Source organism: Nicotiana tabacum, chromosome 16 (assembly GCF_000715075.1).
Source record: "Nicotiana tabacum cultivar K326 chromosome 16, ASM71507v2, whole genome shotgun sequence".
Classification (NCBI taxonomy): Eukaryota; Viridiplantae; Streptophyta; class Magnoliopsida; order Solanales; family Solanaceae; genus Nicotiana; species Nicotiana tabacum.
Genome location: NC_134095.1, coordinates 46,054,705 through 46,074,625, shown reverse-complemented (window position 1 = coordinate 46,074,625; position 19,921 = coordinate 46,054,705). Strand labels below are relative to the sequence as shown.

The 19,921-nt window shown below is 36.8% G+C and overlaps 1 long non-coding RNA gene across 1 annotated transcript; it reads right to left on the bottom strand.

The window, feature by feature from the left end:
* Window positions 1-7,770: 7,770 nt before the first annotated feature.
* On the bottom strand, window positions 7,771-19,498 carry LOC142170683 (uncharacterized). The gene is made up of 3 exons (XR_012700033.1): window positions 18,517-19,498; window positions 12,956-16,152; window positions 7,771-9,877 (listed from the first exon to the last, which is right to left on the bottom strand). It is a non-coding gene; the product is annotated as an uncharacterized LOC142170683 (long non-coding RNA).
* Window positions 19,499-19,921: the final 423 nt, after the last annotated feature.

The window sequence follows — 19,921 nt, the reverse complement described above, 5'->3', positions numbered from 1 at the left end:
GTGATCCGCCCTCGTCTTTCTTCCTTTTAGGGACATATCGGAGCACGTGACTTACTTTATTTCCATAAGACGCAATACCCCCTTTATGAGATTTACTCACATTAGCGGGTACCTCCTCAGTAACAGTTTTGGCTTTACCAATAGTCACATCGGCTCTTTTAGTTATGGGTTCGTCATTCTTGCTTTTTGTACCATCATCAACTTTCAGCTCCTTCACAATGTGGTTCTTCAAGTAGAACTTTGCATTGGCAAAGTGTGACTCAGCCTCGGTGAATGGCTCATCAGCAGCAGCCTCGGTGAATGGCTCATTAGCAGCAACTACCGTCTTCTTGACTTCACCCTCGTAGTATTTTAAATATTTATGGTAGGTAGATGGAACAACTTTATTCTCATGTATCCAAGGCCTCCCAAGCAAAACATTGCATGAAGTCTTCGCGTCAATCACATGCAGCCATGCACTTGATTGCATATCTTCAATAGTGATTCCCAACCTGATCGCGCCTATGGCTCTTTGCCCCCCTTGGTTAAATCCTTGGATCATCACACGACTTTCTGAGAGTTCGTTCATGGGAATACCAAGTTCTTTCACAGTATGGATTGGCAAAATGTTCACTGAGGATCCTTCATCAACCAAAATCCGATTTACCCTTTCATCGCGCATATAGCCAACCAGGTATAATGGGCGGTTATGAGGAGTGTCACCTAGCAAAAGATCGTCATTTGTGAACGTGACCTTTTCCTCACAAGCATTAACTTCTTGAGGAGTGGACTTGATGGGCTTTTCCGAAGATGGTGCCAACGGTAGGTCATCACTCTTTTCTTCCCATTTGTCAGTATGGCAACAAGAGGCATCAATGCCCTCATGGGAAATCTTCGTGCGAAACCAACTTGGTAAAAACTCCTCTAAGTTCACTGGATTTTGTGATTTTTGAGGGTGGTGCATCTCCACTTTTGTTTTCTTTCAAATGCCTAACTGGATTCTTTTTTATTGGTCTTTTTACCATCATCTTCCTTGTTGGTTGTTCCACTGATTCTTTTTGTGGGCTCCTTTTGTGGCGCCTACGACGAGTCACCAACGTCCAACCTTTATCATCATCAGGTTGGTTGACTTCAGCTTTGCCGCTCTCCAGTAATTCTTCATTTTTACTTTCTTTAAAATTACATAATTCATCCGGACTGAATGTGCCAAAGGTGATAGAAACTTGGTTTGCGCTTGCTTTCTCATCTTCAAGCACGATCTTCTTTTCGCGAGCCAAGTCCATGACTTTATCCTTGAAGACAAAGCACTTCCCTAGAGGGTGGCTTACAAGTCGGTGATATTTGCAGTAGTTTGGGTCATTTGTTTTCCCAGCTTCATTTGGTCGCTTCATCTCCGGAAGCTCGATGAGATTTAACTCGAGGAGTTCTTCGAAAATGGCTGGCACATCAAAATCCAGGAATGGGTACTCTTTCTCTTGCATTTCTTTTAGAGTCAGCTTCCCACTTGGCTTATCTTGAAACGAAGTGGATTTCATACTCTGCTTCTTGCTCTCCTTCATCGTGAACTTCACAAGTGACGTATTGACATTCATAGCTTTTTTGCTTTCAGACTTGGGTACGAATTTGCCCCACTTCCTGACTTCTTGCTTGTCAGTCACTTTCCGAGGTTCATATGAGACAGGGATAGCCTTAGTGGATGCTGCTTTTCTTGGGGGAGAGTCACTCTCTAGAACTTCTGGGAGCTTGCCGGGTGCATGGGTAGATTCTTCTTCCATCAAGATTCTCACCCTGTCTGTTAGCTTGTCAATTCTAGCCTCTTGATTTTGCATGCATTTGGTCAAGCCAGCGATTGCTTCCGTCAAGTTTGCCAACTGCTCCTCCATAGATGAAGTGTTTGTCACCATGGCTTGCATGATTGCCGTGGATGACGGAGAGTAACATGGATTTTCATACAGATTGATCCTTGACTGGCTCACGCTATGTGGTGTAAGTGGGGAGGATCCATCGCTTGAAGCATCATCATCTTCCTTCATAGCAGAGTGCTTGGAGCCGGAGAGGTCAAGCAGAGCAAGAGTTTTCTTGATCTTTTTAGCAACATCGCTTCCTCCTTCAGATGCGTTTGTGGAAGATCTTTCTCCTTTTGAGGATGAAGATCCGAAAACAGGGGTTGATGCGGACAGCACTTGGGGTGCCTGTTGTCCTAAAGAGCTTGCTTTGCTCCTCGTAACTGGTCCGAAACTTCCAAAGATGACATCGAGGATGCTTTCCACATCAGCATAGAACCTAGAGTTAGCAGTCTTGGTGGATGTTGATCTGGAGTTAATTTTCTTCGAAGCCATTTCAATGTTCTTGAACTTTGGTGAGTGAAAAGTTGAGATGAGAGGTAGAGATGGTCCCACTGGGCGTGCCAGAATTTGTAGACAATAAATTTGCGTCGAGAAAATAAAATCAAGACCGAAAAATATCGCAACAATCGTAGTATTTTATTTCAAATATTTGAGTGTTACAATCTCTATGATTCCTCTGATTCTACTTTTCTAGTATAAATTCAAGGGCCTTTGAGCTTGATCTTGAATTGTAATTTGATTTATCCATCACGAACACTTTGATTGTTGCCACGATTTTATCACAAACAAGTAGTCTTGATCTTTAACGCCTTGTATTTGATTTGACTTCGTTCTTGATCTTGAATACTTGAATTGTTCTTCGTTCTTGAGCTTGAACTTGATTTCTTGAACTTGAACTTGATTGCTTGAAGCTTGAAACTTGTAGAGAAATTTGCGGCGTTTGATCCACGAGCTCTCTCTTGCTTCTTGTTATAACTTCTGGTGTCTTTTCTGAGTTATGAAGACCCCTATTTATAGTTGTGGAAAGAAGGAGTTGTGATAAGAACAAACTCTTTCTGACCAATCAAATTAAAGTGTGACATGGCCGCATTTGATTGGCCAGAACATGTCACTTGCACACGTGGCGCGATTTCATTGGACTTTTAGTGTGACTGGGCATGCCTTGTCATTTTGACACATGGCACGATCCTATTGGCTCTTTCGTTTGACTTGGTGCGCCACGTCATTTGACATATGACACCAAACTGGACCTCTAGGAAGATAACATCTTGGGCTTAATTAAGTAGGCCCATCACTTTAGTCCAATAGATTAAGACTTATTTATTTAATCCATAAATGTTGGACCTATATAATTAATTCATTTATATATTAGTCCATAATATTTATTTGGACCAATATATCTTGAATTTAAAATATAATCCAAATTATTTTATGGATTTAATTTAAATAAAATTTATATGCCTATAGTTTCCAAATAAGAAAAAAGGATCATTCTCTTCAGCACGAATTAAAAAGGAAATAGGTTCACATAAATTGAAACGGATGGAATATTTAAATTATACACACGGTATAATTTTTCAGCAAGGATATTTGCTTGACCACATGTGGGATAGAGTGCGACGTCACTGAATGAAGTGACAATGCCCCAACGGTCAAACATTCAAGAGCAGCTTCTTTCAGAACCTTTGTATCATTAACACTTATTTTGATTGTTTTCATACCCATTAAGAAAATAATAAATACAAGGTATAGTTTACTTTTTTCGATCCATAAGTGATTAATTTGCTTTGGCCACACTCATTAAGAAAATATTAAATTCTAGACGAAAATAGTTAGTGTGACTAAATTATCCTTCATTAAATGTTGCACCATATTTATAGTAGCACTTACTTATCTTTTCAAATATGAGTAGTAAATGACTTTTTAGGGATACGTATATAAGGTTAATTATGGAAAAATAAATTAATTTTTTTCTTGATTATATAAATGGACACTTATTTTGGACCAAAATAAAAAAGTAAATTAGTTACTTATTATGGACCAATGGGAGTACTAAATACTCTTATTAAATATTGTTTTTTGAGAATTGAGCAATATTAAAAAGAACTATTACTCTCTCCGGTCCACAATAAGTGACCAATTTAGTTTTTTATTTTGGTCAAAAATAAATGTCCATTTATATAATCAAGAAAAAAATTAATTTGTTTTTCCAAAATTATCCTTATGTACGTATCTCTAAAATGTCATTTATTCCTCACATTTGAGAAGAGAAGTAAGTGATACTATAACTATGGTGCAACATTTAATGAAGGATAGTTTAGTCACACTAACTATTTTCATCTAAAATTTAACATTTCCTTAATGGGTGTGTTCAAAGCAAATTGATCACTTATTGTGGATCGAAGAGAGTACTTTTTTAATCTTTAGGGCATAGTAAACAATAATTAACAAAATTAATTTCTAAAGTGGCAATTATTTTGAAATAATTGTTTTGAGCTAAAGTGGTCAAACAATAAATAATGCTGTAGTACTTACTGTTATAAGTATGACCAATTTACTTTGTTTTCCCAAGTTGTCATTAGAATAAGAATCAGTAAGTATGGAACTGTTCTAATTGCAAAAGCATATTCTTACGAGTTCCGAATCTTTCTTTCCCGTCACCAAATTGTTAGGTTTGACCTTAATCTGAGTTGGCAATTGGGACAAATAACTAAACAGATACTAATGTTCAAGAGAATTGGGACGAGAAAAAAGGAAAGGACGGTAGGAGGACAACAATCCTATATAAGATTAGTTAAAGCGGCGGATTTAAAATTTTAATTAGAGAATGTAAAATATCACTGTACTTATTATACATTTGCGCAACTAAATATGAATTAAAAGTAAATACGTTTAATACTATCTTTGATTGATATAATTATATGTACACTCTTTAAGAAAGATAATAATTTTAGTGATAAGAGTATTTATCTAAAGTAAACTATCATGTATCTCTTTTTTTAAGTGTTTCACTTAATTAAACACTTCACTAATTGAAATAGTAATTGTAGATTTGGTAAGAAAAAATGGATACAAATGATTTCTTATTGTAGAATGTAAATAATTTAAAACAAAATTAGTTAATCAATTATGTGAGAGAAAGTACTTTTTAAACTCCATATATATGTAGTTCGTATTAAAATATGGGACACCTGAACCCATGGTCTATCCACCAAATTACATACTATTTTATATATATATTTTTTTGAATTAATCTAATAGTATCTGCGTGACCCTTATGCTCCAAAAAGGCTGAATGATGCACTTGATTGGATATTGAGTTATTTACCTAAAAGAATAGAAATTAATTTTTACTTAGTACTTCTTCTTTCTCTTTTCTTTATTAATGGTACACTCATGTTATAAAAATCTTAAATCCACTTGGCAGGGCGGCATTTAAAGATGCATCCTTCTCTTCTTGTTCCTTTTTTTTTTCTAGGCTTTAGGTGGTGGATTTAGCAGCCATAGAGAATTGCACATCTGAAGCACGTGACATGAAGGGAAGCACGTGCAGGAGTTATGTGGAGTTAGGCGTTGCTTATGGCCAATTTTGAAGCGCTGCATTTGTTTGGTGTTTGTATTAAAGTCGTTGGATTGTTGAGACTTGAAAGGGTTAGGTCCCTAAGAACCTTCAAAGGGCTGTTTCTAAACAACCATTATTAACTTTGACTTTAACATTTCACTCGTTACATTTTAAAAAATGTGATTAGTTTAATGTATTATTCAATAACTTTTAGTTACATTACATGCATAATATAACACCTTGTCCATTCTAAAGTTAATCTTGCAGATTTTAATCTTAATAAAATGCAACTGCACATAAATAAAGTTGCCTACTATTTTGCTTCCCGTCTTGTGAGATTTGAAACCCATTAATATCACAAGATGCTTATAAAGCTAAAACTATTAAAATAATGATGTATCTTACTACTAAAACAACTCATATTCCATTTGCTGAGTGGTAGAGTCAAAATTTATGTTCAAATGTTACTTCAACATTGTTGAAATTTAAGATTGTAGCTGGTATTTGGTACGCAAATTAGGGAAAATAACTTTTCAAGAGTTTTCATAAATAATTTAAATATAATAAAGATAAAGTCATAAACTTTCAAACCAACAACCTTTCAAACCCACAAATTTCATAAATTTTCGAACCGCAAAATTTTGGACCCGTAAACTTTATAATTTCTAAACCCGTAAACTTCCAAACACATAAACCTCGGAATTCATAATTTTGAAACTTGTAAATTTTTGAACCTTTAAACCGATAAATAAAAAATTAAAACTGAAAAATATATTTAAAAAATATTTTTTTTCAGGGAGGGGGGAGGGGGTAGGGGGCAAGAGAAGGGGGAGGGGGTTGGGGTGGGTGGCGAGTGGTGCAGAAAAATGAAAAAACAAAGATTTGAAATTGCAAAAAAATATATATATATTAAGGTAAAAAAAAAAATTGCCGGGGGGTGGAGGGTGGGTTGGTGACGGTAGGGAAGGTTGAGAAAGAGTTTTGGAAAATGTTTTCCCTTCTCTTGATAAAGAAAATATTTTCCTCCAATTTGAGAAAAATAAGTCATAAGGAAAATGTTTTCCAAAGTATTTAAGTCAACCAAATATGGGAAAGTTGGAAAATATTCATACCAAACACACCCTATATCCACACTAATTATCAAATTCTAATTTTACCAAAATTATTTTTATTCTACTTTTTCTAGGGTCATTATTCACGTGTCCACCCGTGTAAAAATAGTCTTTACTTAGAGAATGAATTGCCAAAAATCAATTCTAAATGTAGTGGAATATTTGTGTTCCCCCTTTCATAAACAGCTGCAGTTGTAATAGCTTGAAAAGAAATTAAGTTTTAATTAGAGATGTATCTTAGTACAATCCATACTTCCCGGTTGTGATGGGATTGCATCAGAGTGTCACACCCTTGTTTTCTACAAACTTCACTAAACTCTCTTAAATAAATAAAAAGATTTGTAAGGCTTGAAAAGAGTTTTTCAATTAGAACGTGACAAAAATTGTGTTTAAAAGGAAATAACTCAGAGTCGCCATCCGACATTGGTTTCGGTGTGTTAGGTCACCGTTTTCTTTTAAAATGATTTTTCCTTTAAAAACACTTTGAACTCCCAAACTAAGTCTGCACCAAAGATTCGGGTAAGGAGGTTCATTTGACTAGGGGAGAAAGTGTTAGGCACTCCCCAAGTCCCGTAACTAGTACGGTTGTATACTTGATCTAGTCGGCTTTTAAAATATTCGAATTGAAGTAATAACACACAAAAAGAAAATAAACAATCAAAAGAGATTCGAGGTCGTCCCCACCTAAATGAAAGAAAATTAAAAGAAGAAAATTAAAGTTCTAAATTATCCTACGCTACTTCTTCTACGATGTTCGCCACGGCCTCCAATTACAGAATACTACGGGGCATTCCCCCGAATAAAATATATACAACTCCTTTGGGGCATTCCCCGGATAAATTTAACTAAGAGAACGACCTATCGCCTCAAAACTAACAAAAAATCCTAAGGCTTGCCTACCCAAGTGTGGTCGTCCTAAGCATGCTACTATCGATCAAATTCAAGATAGAACTAAAATAAGAACAAATATAGCAATACTTAAGTGCATTTAATTATGTCTAAAGCCCAAACCCCATTCTTATTTCAAGATAATGTATGTTTTAATTCCTAATTTTAAGAACTAAAGCCTACAACTCAAAATCAATTCATTTTCCACGTCCTAAATTAAAAAAAAACAGTAATTCCAAAATAGCAACTACTCTACTAGGACTGCACTAACACGCAAATGATAATACCAATCAAGAACACTTCATAAGGTCATTCAATAAACGACAAATTTGGTAAAACAAAATTGCAAGAAGAAAGGGAAAAGAATTGGACCTTCTCTGTAGCAAAGTTTTCTCCGAATTTTGATTAAGTAAGAACCTCTTCGTACATCAATAACATAACTCAGAGATGTACGATAAACCAAATCTTACAATGGCACCTCGATTTCTTTTCAAATAGGGACCGGAAACCTTAGACGCGACAACCTCGACGGAGCCGCAAATCTGACGATCAGTAGCTAGTGACGGCGAATTCGAAACTCAACTCTCCAAGCTTAAAGTATATTAAGAGCAACATGGAGCTACTTCGGTCTGCTGCTATATACACCACCACACAAATCAATATGCACGCTTTCCTAGTTTTATGGAGCAATATCAGGAGAAGACAAGACTTTCCAACACCCGAATCTCCTATTAACAAAAGTTTGAACAAGTAGTCATATCCGGGATTCATGATTTTGCGAAGCTGACTAATCCAAAAGGCAAAGGGAACGGGGATGTTTCGGTTCCCTATAGCCGGAAATCACCGAAAAATTAGGTAGAGCAAGGTGTTTGTTAGTGTGTGTGAGAGAGGTTGATCTGCTGATTGGTGACGGTTGTCTTCTTCTTCTCTTAGGTCCTAGGTTTTTTCTTTGTTTTTGGTTGAGAGGAAGAAAATCCAAACGGCTAGGGGGTGTTAGTTAGGAATTTAGGCGTGAAGAAGTAGAAGGGTTGTGGCTCTGAAGATTAGTGGCTTGTTCCAGCGAGGGAGTAGGCTTTGTGGTCGCCGGCAGTAGGGGTGTGAAGGGTGTGCATCTGTGATGTTTTGGGGTGAAGGGAATGTGTGAATAAAGATGATGTGAAATCAGGGGCGTCATTTTGTTGACAGCATCACTCCTAGCTGCTTAGGGGTCTCTTAGGTTTTGTTCCATGTCCAAGAAGAAGAAGGGACGGCTGGCCCTTTAGTCTCTCTAGGGTTTTGTCTTCCAAGGTTCAAGAAGAAGGGTTTGGGAAGGGTTAAAAGAAGAAGGGGGTAATGGGCTAGGTCTTGTTGGGCTTTCAAATTGGGCTCAAAGACTAAAAATCAATAGCAAAATACTAGTAGAATACTAGTAATTGATTTTAAATAACATAAAATTTATATTGATATGAAACCATCATTTTTCAAAAATTATAGATTAAAATGAAAGCAGAGAAAAGTTAATTAGAATGATAGCAAACTTAGATTAATATTACTACAAAAGATTAATGGCCTTAACTTAAACAGAAAGATAAAAGATAAAATTGAAAAATATTTTTGTATTTTCGAATTTTATGTTCTACTATTATACTAAAAGTGAAAAATAGGCTAAATCCAATTAAAATAAAAATAAGTAAATATTTTTAAAAATACTACTTTTAAAAGTTGTGCGGGTCAAAAATTACGTGCTTACGGTTGCCCTTCTTTCCTCGTAACGAAGAGTTTTCGGAGCAAAGAACAATAAGCAACGTAATTGATTTATGACCCGACGCTTATTCAAAAGAAAATAAAGATGGCTAAAAAGATTGTGACCGAGACCTGGTATTTGAGCTGCCTATATATCCTCGGCTATAAAGGAATCAGGCCACGTGTAGTTTAGAAGTGAATGAGGTGATGAAGTATATTGAGGTAGAGATCCGGTCGAGGTGCCATTCCATCGAGGTTCCGGTCCGCGGTCCTGTTATTATATCAAAATCAAAAAAAAAATGAAAACGACTAACTAAGTTTGTCAACTATGAGTTACAAGATTCCTATCTATAAGTCTTCTGAAGCTTGATCTTGAGTCTTGAATGGTTCTTCATGCAGACTTTAGATTTGACTCTTGACGCTTGCTAGTTGCAGGTGCTAGTTCATTCTTCTTCAGCTTGTCGGACCAAAACCGGACACCATGCTTGTGACTTTAGTCATGTCTTGAGCAATCCACCTATTGTCTCAACTTCTGCATTTTGGATTCACTTCCCTTTTCTTTTTTTCTTTTTCTTTTTTTTAAATGACTCACATTTTTGCCGCGAGCTTCCGCTACTTCTAACTTGAATTGAATTCTGAAATGACTTTAAAATAAACCCTGAAATGTCTTCCCTCGTTCTCCAGGTGGGTGCCTGCAACTAACTTGAAACTTAAAATGACTCTGAAATAAACTCTGAAATGTCTTCCCTCGTTCTCCAGGTCGGTGTCTGCAATCAAAATAACAAAACAAATAAAATTTTCTGCCCCAATTTGCACTAGAAAGATTTGTGAGTTATTAGCAAAACTATAAATCACCTATGTTACTGATGCAATGATGAGAGTAAAACTAAAGACTTGACTGGGATGTGCGTCTCTCCTGAATCAAACCAAGAATATTTGACCAACAAATTCATCAGACTAGGTCTTCTATCTTAGGAGAAAGATTCATCAGACTAATATTTCGATCCTAAGAGAAAATTCATCAGACTAAGTCCTTTTTTTCTTTTCTTTTTTGTTGTTGTTATCTTAGGAGAAAAATTCATCAAACTAAGATTCTATATCCTAGGAGAAAATTCATCAGACTAGGTTTTTTTGTTATCTTAGGAGAAAGATTCATCAGACTAAGATTTTCTATCCTAGGAGAAAATTCATCAGACTAGGTCCCTTTTTATCTTAGGAGAAATATTCATCACACTAAGATTTTGATCCTAGGAGAAAATTCATCAGACTAGGTTTTCTATCTTAGGAGAAAGATTCATCATATTAAGATTTTGATCCTAGGAGAAAATTCATCTGACTAGGTCTTTTGTTATCTTAGGAGAAAGATTCATTAGACTAAGATTTTGACCCTAGGAGAAAGTTCATCAGACTAGGTCTCTATCTTAGGAGAAAAATTCATCAAACTAAGATTTAGATCCTAGGAGAAAATTCATCAGACTAGGTCCCTTTTATCTTAGAAAAAAGATTCATCAGACTAAGATTTCCATACTAGGAGAAAATTCATCAGACTAGGTCTCTTTTCTTCCTTTTTTTTTGGTATCTTAGGAGAAAGATTCATCAGACTATGTTTTCTATTCTAGGAAAAAATTCATCAGACTAGGATTTCGATCCTAGGAGAAATATTCATCAGACTAAGATTTCGATCCTAAGAGAAAATTCATCAGACTAGGTATTCTATCTTAGGAGAAAAATTCATCAGACTAAGATTTCTATCCTAGGAGAAAATTCGTCAGACTAAGATTTCGATCCTAGGAGAAAATTCATCAGACTAGGTCCCTTTTTTTGTTATCTTCAGAGAAAGATTCATCATACTAAGATTTTGATCCTAGGAGAAAATTTATCAGACTATGTCTTTTTGTTATCTTAGGAGAAAGATTCATCAGACTAAGATTTTGATCCTAGGAGAAAATTCATCAGACTAGGTCTTTTTGTTATCTTAGGAGAAAGATTCATCAGACTAAGATTTGATCCTAGGGGAAAATTCATCAGACTAGGTCTTCTATCTTAGGAGAAAGGTTCATCAGACTAATATTTTGATCCTAGGAGAAAATTCATCAGACTAGGTCCTCTATCTTAGGAGAAAGATTCATCAGACTAAGATTTTATTGGGAAGAAAATCCATCAGACTAGGACTTTTATCCTAGGTGGAAAAATATGAAGAGCAATGGCAACATTTTATGCACACTAGCAAGACAGGTAAGAGAAAAGATTTGAGAAACTTTTCTTTGTCGACTCTTCTCTTCTTCTTCTTTTCCTTTTTTTTTTCTTTCTTGTTTTTGAACCAACTTGCTTGCACTGCGTTGTTCCTGTTTTAAATAAAGAAAACTTGTGAGTTTAAATGTGGTGGTTAGTTTGTGGCCTTGACCTTGAGGGCAGCTGCTTCTACACTTGCCAAAATAACTTTGATTTCAACTTGGACGACCTTGACTGTTATCGACCACCGATTTTCTTTCAACCCTTATCACAGAAAACACCTCTTCTCCATTCAATCCCAATATTCCTCTATCTGTTGTATTTTGCTCATGAATTGACATTTACCGAACCCTTGCATTTCACATGAATCCCAAAGCATGTTGATTGTTACCAACTCAATGCGCATACCACTTTTCCTTGACTTATGCCACTTTGATGTGCTAGCCAAATTTGTTCAGTACAATTGAAAAGTTGGTAGCAAATTTTGAAGTCATTTCTCACTTGTTCTAACCAAACAGACTCAAGAAGGGACTCAAACAAAACAAGAGGAACAAAATAAGGGACAAGGAAAAGAGATGATACCTAACAAGAAAATTACAAAAAGGAAACTTATCAGATGTGGATACCAACTCTAATGACCATGACATGCACCTTTGGAATAAGTGGCCTAATCTCTTCGCTGTGAAACTAGGCTTCAGAGCTTCAATTGTCCCATCTGATCCACACTCAATCTACTTGTAGTGCCCTGAAGGTTTTCACCATCAAGCCTCTCTTATTTTGTTCTTTTCTCAACTCACCATCGCCTTACGGTGCCCCTGAGGGTGTTCACCAATAAGACTCTCTCATTTTAAATTTTCTCTCTTTGTGCTGAGAACAAGGTATTACCCATGATACAAGAAGATCAGACTTTTACCACACACTTTATTTGACATCCTCGAAGATTGGTCGGAAGGTCTTTCGTTGGATTGTAATGTAGGCTTTTGGACAGGGTTGGAAAGAAAGGGTGGCATGAAGGCTCAAAATAATTTAAGATGAAAGGGTTCAAAATTACAACTTTTGGAATCAGGTCTTTTGGCAAAACTAGAACCTCTGCCCCAGTTTCTTGGAGTTTGGGGGATTTGTTTTTTGCTTTTTTTTTAATTTTTTTTTTGGATTTTTGCTTTGATGGGATTTCTAAGAAAATCTGCCCCACTCTTGACTTCGAGGATTATGAAATATTTTATTTGGTGTGACCGAACCGTAAGGCTGCCTACGTATCTTGTGGTGACAAAAATCAGGTCAAACGTAGTTCAAAAGACAAAGTTATTTTTTTTCTTTTCCTTTTCTCTCTTTTTTTATTTTTCCTCTTTTTTTTCCTTTTTATTTTTCTCATTTCTTTTCCTTTTCTAGTTCCTAACTCTATTTCTTATTCTAAAAGAGTGGTATGAAACAAAAAATTAGGGCTCAAAATGGATAGCAAAGGATAAAAGTGATTGGATAGCAGAATAAAATGCCTTCGTTATACCAAACTTAAAAATGCCAAGTACAAACATGCAATTGAAGATAAGCAGACAAATCACATATAGTATCTATTGATGGTATCAACACAAACAAAAAGTGTCAATGGGCAATACCTTTGTCCCAATGAATGACCCTTGCCAATTCGAAGCAGACTTGGCTCAACCTCATCTTGATGTAGAAGAATGCATTTAGCACTGACTGATTTTCCTCAAACTGCTTGAGAGACATTTTCTTATTGCATGCTCTTATAACCTCTTGCTTTCCCAGATTTACTCCCTCGGTTTCACTCAATTCAAGCTTCAGGTTATCTCAGAATGTGTGAATCTCAAATGCCTTATTTTATCATGTTCAAAATTGTGTCATTGCTTTATGATTAAACTAAATTTCGAGACCAGGATGAGAATTATGTGTGCATGTCATGTCACTAGAGTCATGATGAAAAGAACTAAAAAAAAGGAAAAGTAACCTAAACAAAAGACTGACCAAAACTAATAGAAAACATGAAATTACATTAGACAGATAGTGAACAGGGTTTGAACAAAACAAGCAAAATAGACATGGGTTACAACCCTGGAACAATCCTAGATAATACTAGACGAGTTACTACAATAAACGAACTAGACAAAAAGAAGAAGAGTTTAAACCACAAGACAATGTCTGGATTACAACCCCAAAATAACCCGGACAATAGAAATGAAAACAAAATAAACCACCAAAACTCCTCCCTGGCTAGCCAATAATGGAGTGTATTTCCAATTACCAAGCTCGATATCTTAGCCACTGGGTTGCACATCAAAATTACTGGGACCTTCACCAATTTCAATATCGTTAACTTCAGTCAGCAAGTTTCCAAGATGATTCTCATACTCCGTGTCACCATGCATCCTCCCTACAAAGTGTGCATCATCATGTGCAGGTAAGGGATTCTGCGCGATGTTCTGGGTGTCACTATCCTGGATCACAATTATCCCTTCTTGAATCATTTTTTCTATTTCTCTTTCAAATCCTGAAAACTTTCGACATTGTGCCCCTGGGCATTGGAATGGTATTCACACCTTTTAGAAGGGTCAAAGCTTCTTGAACGCGGGTCCACATGATTCGGAGGAATGGATGCAATCAGGTCATAATGCTTTAATTTCTCAAACAAGCTTGCATAAGACTCTCCTATCGGTGTAAAATTATCTTTCAACCTTTGTTTACCTCTATACCCCTGGCTTGGATGTGGGTTATGAGACACTTGAAAATTTTGTGGAGGCTGGTGGAGATTTTGCGGTGATGGCGCTCGCCTTCTGGGGTGTCTTGGTGGCTGGACAACATACTGGGGTGGAGCAACAGAATACTGTGGGTTCTCAGGGGAATTGTCAAAAAACAAACGAGGTTGGTCATGCCTTTGAGACGTTCTTCTAGGACCTCTTCTCGACCTTGATGTCATCATGATTTCTTCAACCTTCTCACTCGTGCTAGATTCAATTTGGACAGCCTGAGTTGCAGCTTTGAGAGCTGCTTAACTTATAATTTTGCCTGACTTAAAGTCATTCTCTACCATTTCTCCCATTTTGATTGCTTCCGAGAATGATTTGCCAACTGCGGACATCATGTTTTGAAAGTAATCGGGCTCTTGATCTTGAAGGAAGACAGTGATTAACTCGTGGTCATCCATGGGTGGCTTAACTCTAGCTGCTTATTCTCTCCATTTAATGTCATATTCCTTGAAACTTTCAGTTGGTTTCTTCTTTAGATTTGAGAGGGAATGACGGTCCGGGGCGATGTCAATGTTATATTGGAACTGTTTGACAAAGGCCTGGGCCATGTCATCCCGAACATACCAGCAAGATGTGTCTTGACCCATAAACCATTCGGAAGCTACACCCGTAAGACTTTCCCCAAAATAAGCCATTAGTAGTTCTTCATTTCCTCCCGCACCTCTTAGTTGATTGCAATACATTTTTAGGTGGGTTGTGGGGTCTCCATGTCCATCGTACTTCTCGAATTTGGGGATCTTGAAACCAGGTGGCAAGTGGACATCGGGGAACATACATAGATCCTTGAAGGCAATACTCTTCTGACCTGCCAACCCTTGCATGTTTTTCAACCGTTCTTCTAAGCTTTTCACTCTTTGGGTCATTTCTTCCTGTGCCATCTTTCAGGTAGACTTCTCAATGTTTGCAGGAAGATCAAACAAGTACGAGTGGTACTCAGGAGAGTGATACTGCTCTTGCTGTGTAGCAAATTGTGACTCATGAGTTTTCCTCTGCACCACCGTCGGCTGTGGGATGGTAAAGACAGGCATAACTGTAGTGGTTATCTGATTGGTTGTCAATGGCACACTTTGGGAGTACGCAACAGAAGTTCCTGATATAGTCGTGCAATTGGGATAAAGACTAAACCTAAATGGATAGAATTGATTGGACAATGAAACAGGAGTGGTAGTAGCCGATATGGGTGTAAACTCTAGGAAAACATAAGAAAGGGGTGGTCCTTGACCATTGACCCATGCTTGACACATTTCAGACATTTGTTGTTTTAGCCTTTGGACCTCCTCTGTCAATTCAGATTCCGACTCCATAATCTCCATCGAGGGGTCGACAACCCCTGTATCCAAGTCTTTGCGAGCCATGACTTCCTTGTCTTTTGACCTTGTGTTGTATGGACAAATCACCAAAGTGCCACAAACTAACCACCCTCTGTTATAATGAAAGTAACAAAGAGGAGCAACACAAAGCCAATAGGTTAGTGTTAGAGCATTTATCAGATAGAAATATCACATTGCTTGCAATGCCCCCTAGTCACAGTTAACGGTTTTAGAATGGTTTCAAGGTTGCGAAGGTCATATGGCATCATCCAAATTCACTTTTCTTGCCCCATTTCCTTCTTCATCTTCCTTTCCAACACCGCTTGGTTTTTCATTTCTTTCCCTGATTATCGCTCTTTTCTTTCCTCTCATTTCTCGCATCCCACAACTTTATTTTTTTTTTTTGTTTTTTTTAATGATGATTAGATCGAACCCTATGTAGGTTGCCTACGTATCATGCCCCTCATGAATCAGATCAAGCGTAGTTCTGAAAATGTAATGGACAAAATAAACTAAAAAACAAAAATCTTTTTGAATTTTTCATTTAATTTTTTTTTTGGTTTTTAAAATACAAAAGACGAAGTAATATAACAAAAGAATCGATATTACTATACAAAACTAGAAAGTAAAAGACAACATGAATGATAGACTCAAAACATAAAAGTATCTATAAGCAGCTCCTAAATGCAGTGGTCCTGGGTATTTGTCATGCTCGAGCTCTGGTAAACTGATCCACACCTAAATGAGAAAAATAAGACCAAATAAATTAGTAACTCAAGACACTATGTGACGCCACAACACCTCCTACTGGACACATGCAAGACATAATCGGGCTACTTTTGCAAAATTAACCTATGTGGCCAAGGATGACTAGAAGTTTATATTCAACAAGATTGGCCTCAAAGATATGGAAATACCTCACTAAATCTTATATGGATTCAACTCCCAATAATCATGGCCAAAATAATTTGCAAAAATGACTCATTTTGCAAAAACGGTCGATATGACCAGAAATGGCTAAAGATGCAAACTCAATAAGGACGGACCTTAAAGTAATATGACACCTAGTTGTGGACTTAAGATCCTAAGACATGGGTTATTGAACCACTTTTGCGAAAATGACCCCATTTTACAAGAATGGCTGATGTGACCAAAAGTGGCTAGACATGCAAGATTTGGCTAAGACCCCGCGAAGCCAAGAACCTAAGACTTACTAGGAAGACCGGACCCTATGTGGGCTACCTACTTATCCCACTCCGAAAGACGAGAATCAGGTATGCGTAGTTCAGGAAGATTGGATATGAGAGAAAGCCTTTAAAAATTGCAACTAATTTGGAAAACCCATATTTTTTTGTCTTTTTGAGAAATGATGTAAAATGTAAAATCTTTTTGGATTTTCTTTTTCTTTCTTTTTTTTTAATTTTTGGAAAATGATGGAAAAGTATAAAATCTTTTTGGATTTTTCATTTTCAATTTTTTTTTGTCTTTTTCTTGAAAAAGTTGTGAAAGAAAAATATAACTAGGCCCTACTTGCTTCATTTTTCACCCTTCTTTCCCAAATATCGGTCTGCCAAATGACCTTTTTACCCTCAAAGGTGCAACATGTATCACATAGGGATGATTTAATGTCTTTTTGGGCCACGGACCCATTTTGACAAAATTTGGATAGGCTTCCTACAAAGAGACACGGTACCTGGGACCGAGCCCTACTAGGTCCAGATGACATGATGCAAATAAGAATGACCTAAAGGCTGACCTAAGTTTGGGGTTCACTAACAAGGAAATTCGGGGGAGCATATGGTCGATGGTGGTAGCTCAAGCTTTCCACCCACTCCATACGTCTGATGGCCCCCCTCCTAAATTAAGGGTGACTCAACAAAGAGTTCGTGCACGCAACGCGTACTCCGAGACTTGTTGCAGAAAGAAGACCCATGGTTATACAAATAATGACAGTTTATAAAGCATTAACACATAAAGGAAATATAGCAAACAAATAAGCAACTAGCAAATAAAACGACATGAGCAAAATAAAAATCAAATAAAGCAAACAAAACACATAAAAACCTCAACCAAATATCCTAAAAAGCCAACAAGATCAAGTACTAGCTCGAACCTGTAACTCCCCAGCAGAGTCGCCAGAGATGTCACACCCTTTTTTTCTACAAACTTCACAAACCCTCTTAAATAAATAAAAAGATTTGTAAAGCTTGAAAAGGGTTTTCCAATTAGAACGTGACAAAAATTGTGTTCAAAAGGAAATAACTCAGAGTCGCCACCCGACATTGGTTTCAGTGTGCCAGGTCACCGTTTTCTTTAAAAATGATTTTTCCTTTAAAAACACTTTGAACTCCAAAAGTAAGTCTGCACTAGAGTTTCGGGTAAGTGGGTTCATTTGACTCGGGGAGAAGGTGTTAGGCACTCCTCAAGTCCCGTAACTAGTACGGTTGCATACTTGATCTAGTCGGCTTTTAAAATATTCGAATTGAGGTAATAACACACAAAAAGAAAATAAACAATCAAAAGAGGCTCGAGGTCGTCCCCACCTAAATGAAAGAAAATTAAAGTTCTAAATTATCCTACGCTACTTCTTCTACGATGTTCGCCACAACCTCCAATTATAGAATACTACGAGGCATTCCCAGGAATAAAATATATACAAATCCTTTGGGACATTCCCCGGATAAATTTAACTAAGGGAACGACCTCTCGCCTCAAAACTAACAAAAAATCCTAAGGCTTGCCTACCCAAGTGTGGTCGTCCTAAGCATGCTACTATCGATCAAATTCAAGATAGAACTAAAATAAGAACAAATATAGCAATACTTAAGTGCATTTAATTATGTCTAAAGCCCAAACCCATTCTTATTTCAAGATAATGTATGTTTTAATTCCTAATTTTAAGAACTAAACCCTACAACTCAAAACCAATTCATTTTCCATGTTCTAAATTAAAAAAACCGTAATTCCAAAATAGCAACTACTCTACTAGGACTGCACTAACACGCAAATGATAATACCAATCAAGAACACTTCATAAGGTCATTCAATAAACGACAATTTTGGTAAAACAAAATTGCAAAAAGAAAGGGAAAAGAATTGGACCTTCTCTGTAGCAAAGTTTTATCCAAATTTTGATTAAGTAAGAACCTCTTCGTACATCAACAACATAACTCAGAGATGAACGATAAACCAAATCTTAGAATGGCACCTCGATTTCTTTTCAAATAGGGACCAGAAACCTTAGACGCGACAACCTCGACGGAGCCGCAAACCTGACGATCAGTAGCTAGTGACGGCGAATTCGAAACTCAACTCTTCAACCTTAAAGTATATTAAGAGCAACATGGAGCTACTTCGGTCTGCTGCTATATACACCACCACACAAATCAATATGCACACTTTCCTAGTTTTATGGAGCAAATATCAGGAGAAGACAAGACTTTCCAACACCCGAATCTCCTATTAACAAAAGTTTGAACAAGTAGTCATATCCGGGATTCTTGATTTTGCAAAGCTGACTAATCCAAAAGGAAAAGGTAACGGGGATGTTTCAGTTCCCTACAGCCGGAAATCACCGGAAAATGGATCGTCGCCGGAAAATGAGGTAGAGCAAGGTGTTTGATAGTGTGTGTGAGAGTGGTTGATCTGCTGATGGGTGACGATTGTCTTCTTCTTCTCTTAAGTCCTAGGTTTTTTCTTTGTTTTTGGTTGAGAGGAAGAAAATCCAAACGGCTAGGGGGTGTTAGTTAGGAATTGAGGCGTGAAGAAGTAGAAGGGTTGTGGTTCTGAAGATTAGTGGCTTGTTTCGGCGAGGGAGGAGGCTTTGTGGTCGTCGGTAGTAGGGGTGTGAAAGGTGTGCGGCTGTGATTTTTTGGGGTGAAGGGAATGTCTGAATGAAGATGATGTGAAATCAGGGGCATTGTTTTGTTGACAACGTCCCTCCTAGCTGCTTAGGGGTATCTTAGGTTTTGTTCCATGTCCAAGAAGAAGAAGGGACGGCTGGCCCTTTAGTCTCTCTAGGGTTTTGTCTTCCAAGGTTCAAGAAAAAAGGTTTGGGAAGGGTTAAAGAAGAAGGGGTAATGGGCTAGGTCTTGTTGGGCTTTCAAATTGCGCTCAAAGACTAAAAATCAATAGCAAAATACTACTAGAATACTAGTAATTGATTTTAAATAACATAAAATTTATATTGATATGAAACCATCATTTTTCAAAAATTATATATTAAAATGAAAGCAGAGAAAAGTTAATTAGAATGATAGCAAACTTAGATTAATATTACTACAAAAGACTAATGGCCTTAACTTAAATAGAAAGATAAAAGATAAAATTAAAAAATATTTTTGTATTTTCGAATTTTATGTTCTACTATTAGACTAAAAGTGAAAAATAAGCTAAATCTTATTAAAATAAAAATAAGTAAATATTTTTAAAAATACTACTTTTAAAAGTTGCGCGGGTCAAAAATTACGTGCTTACACAGAGATCAGTCCTTAGGCCGTTTTTATTT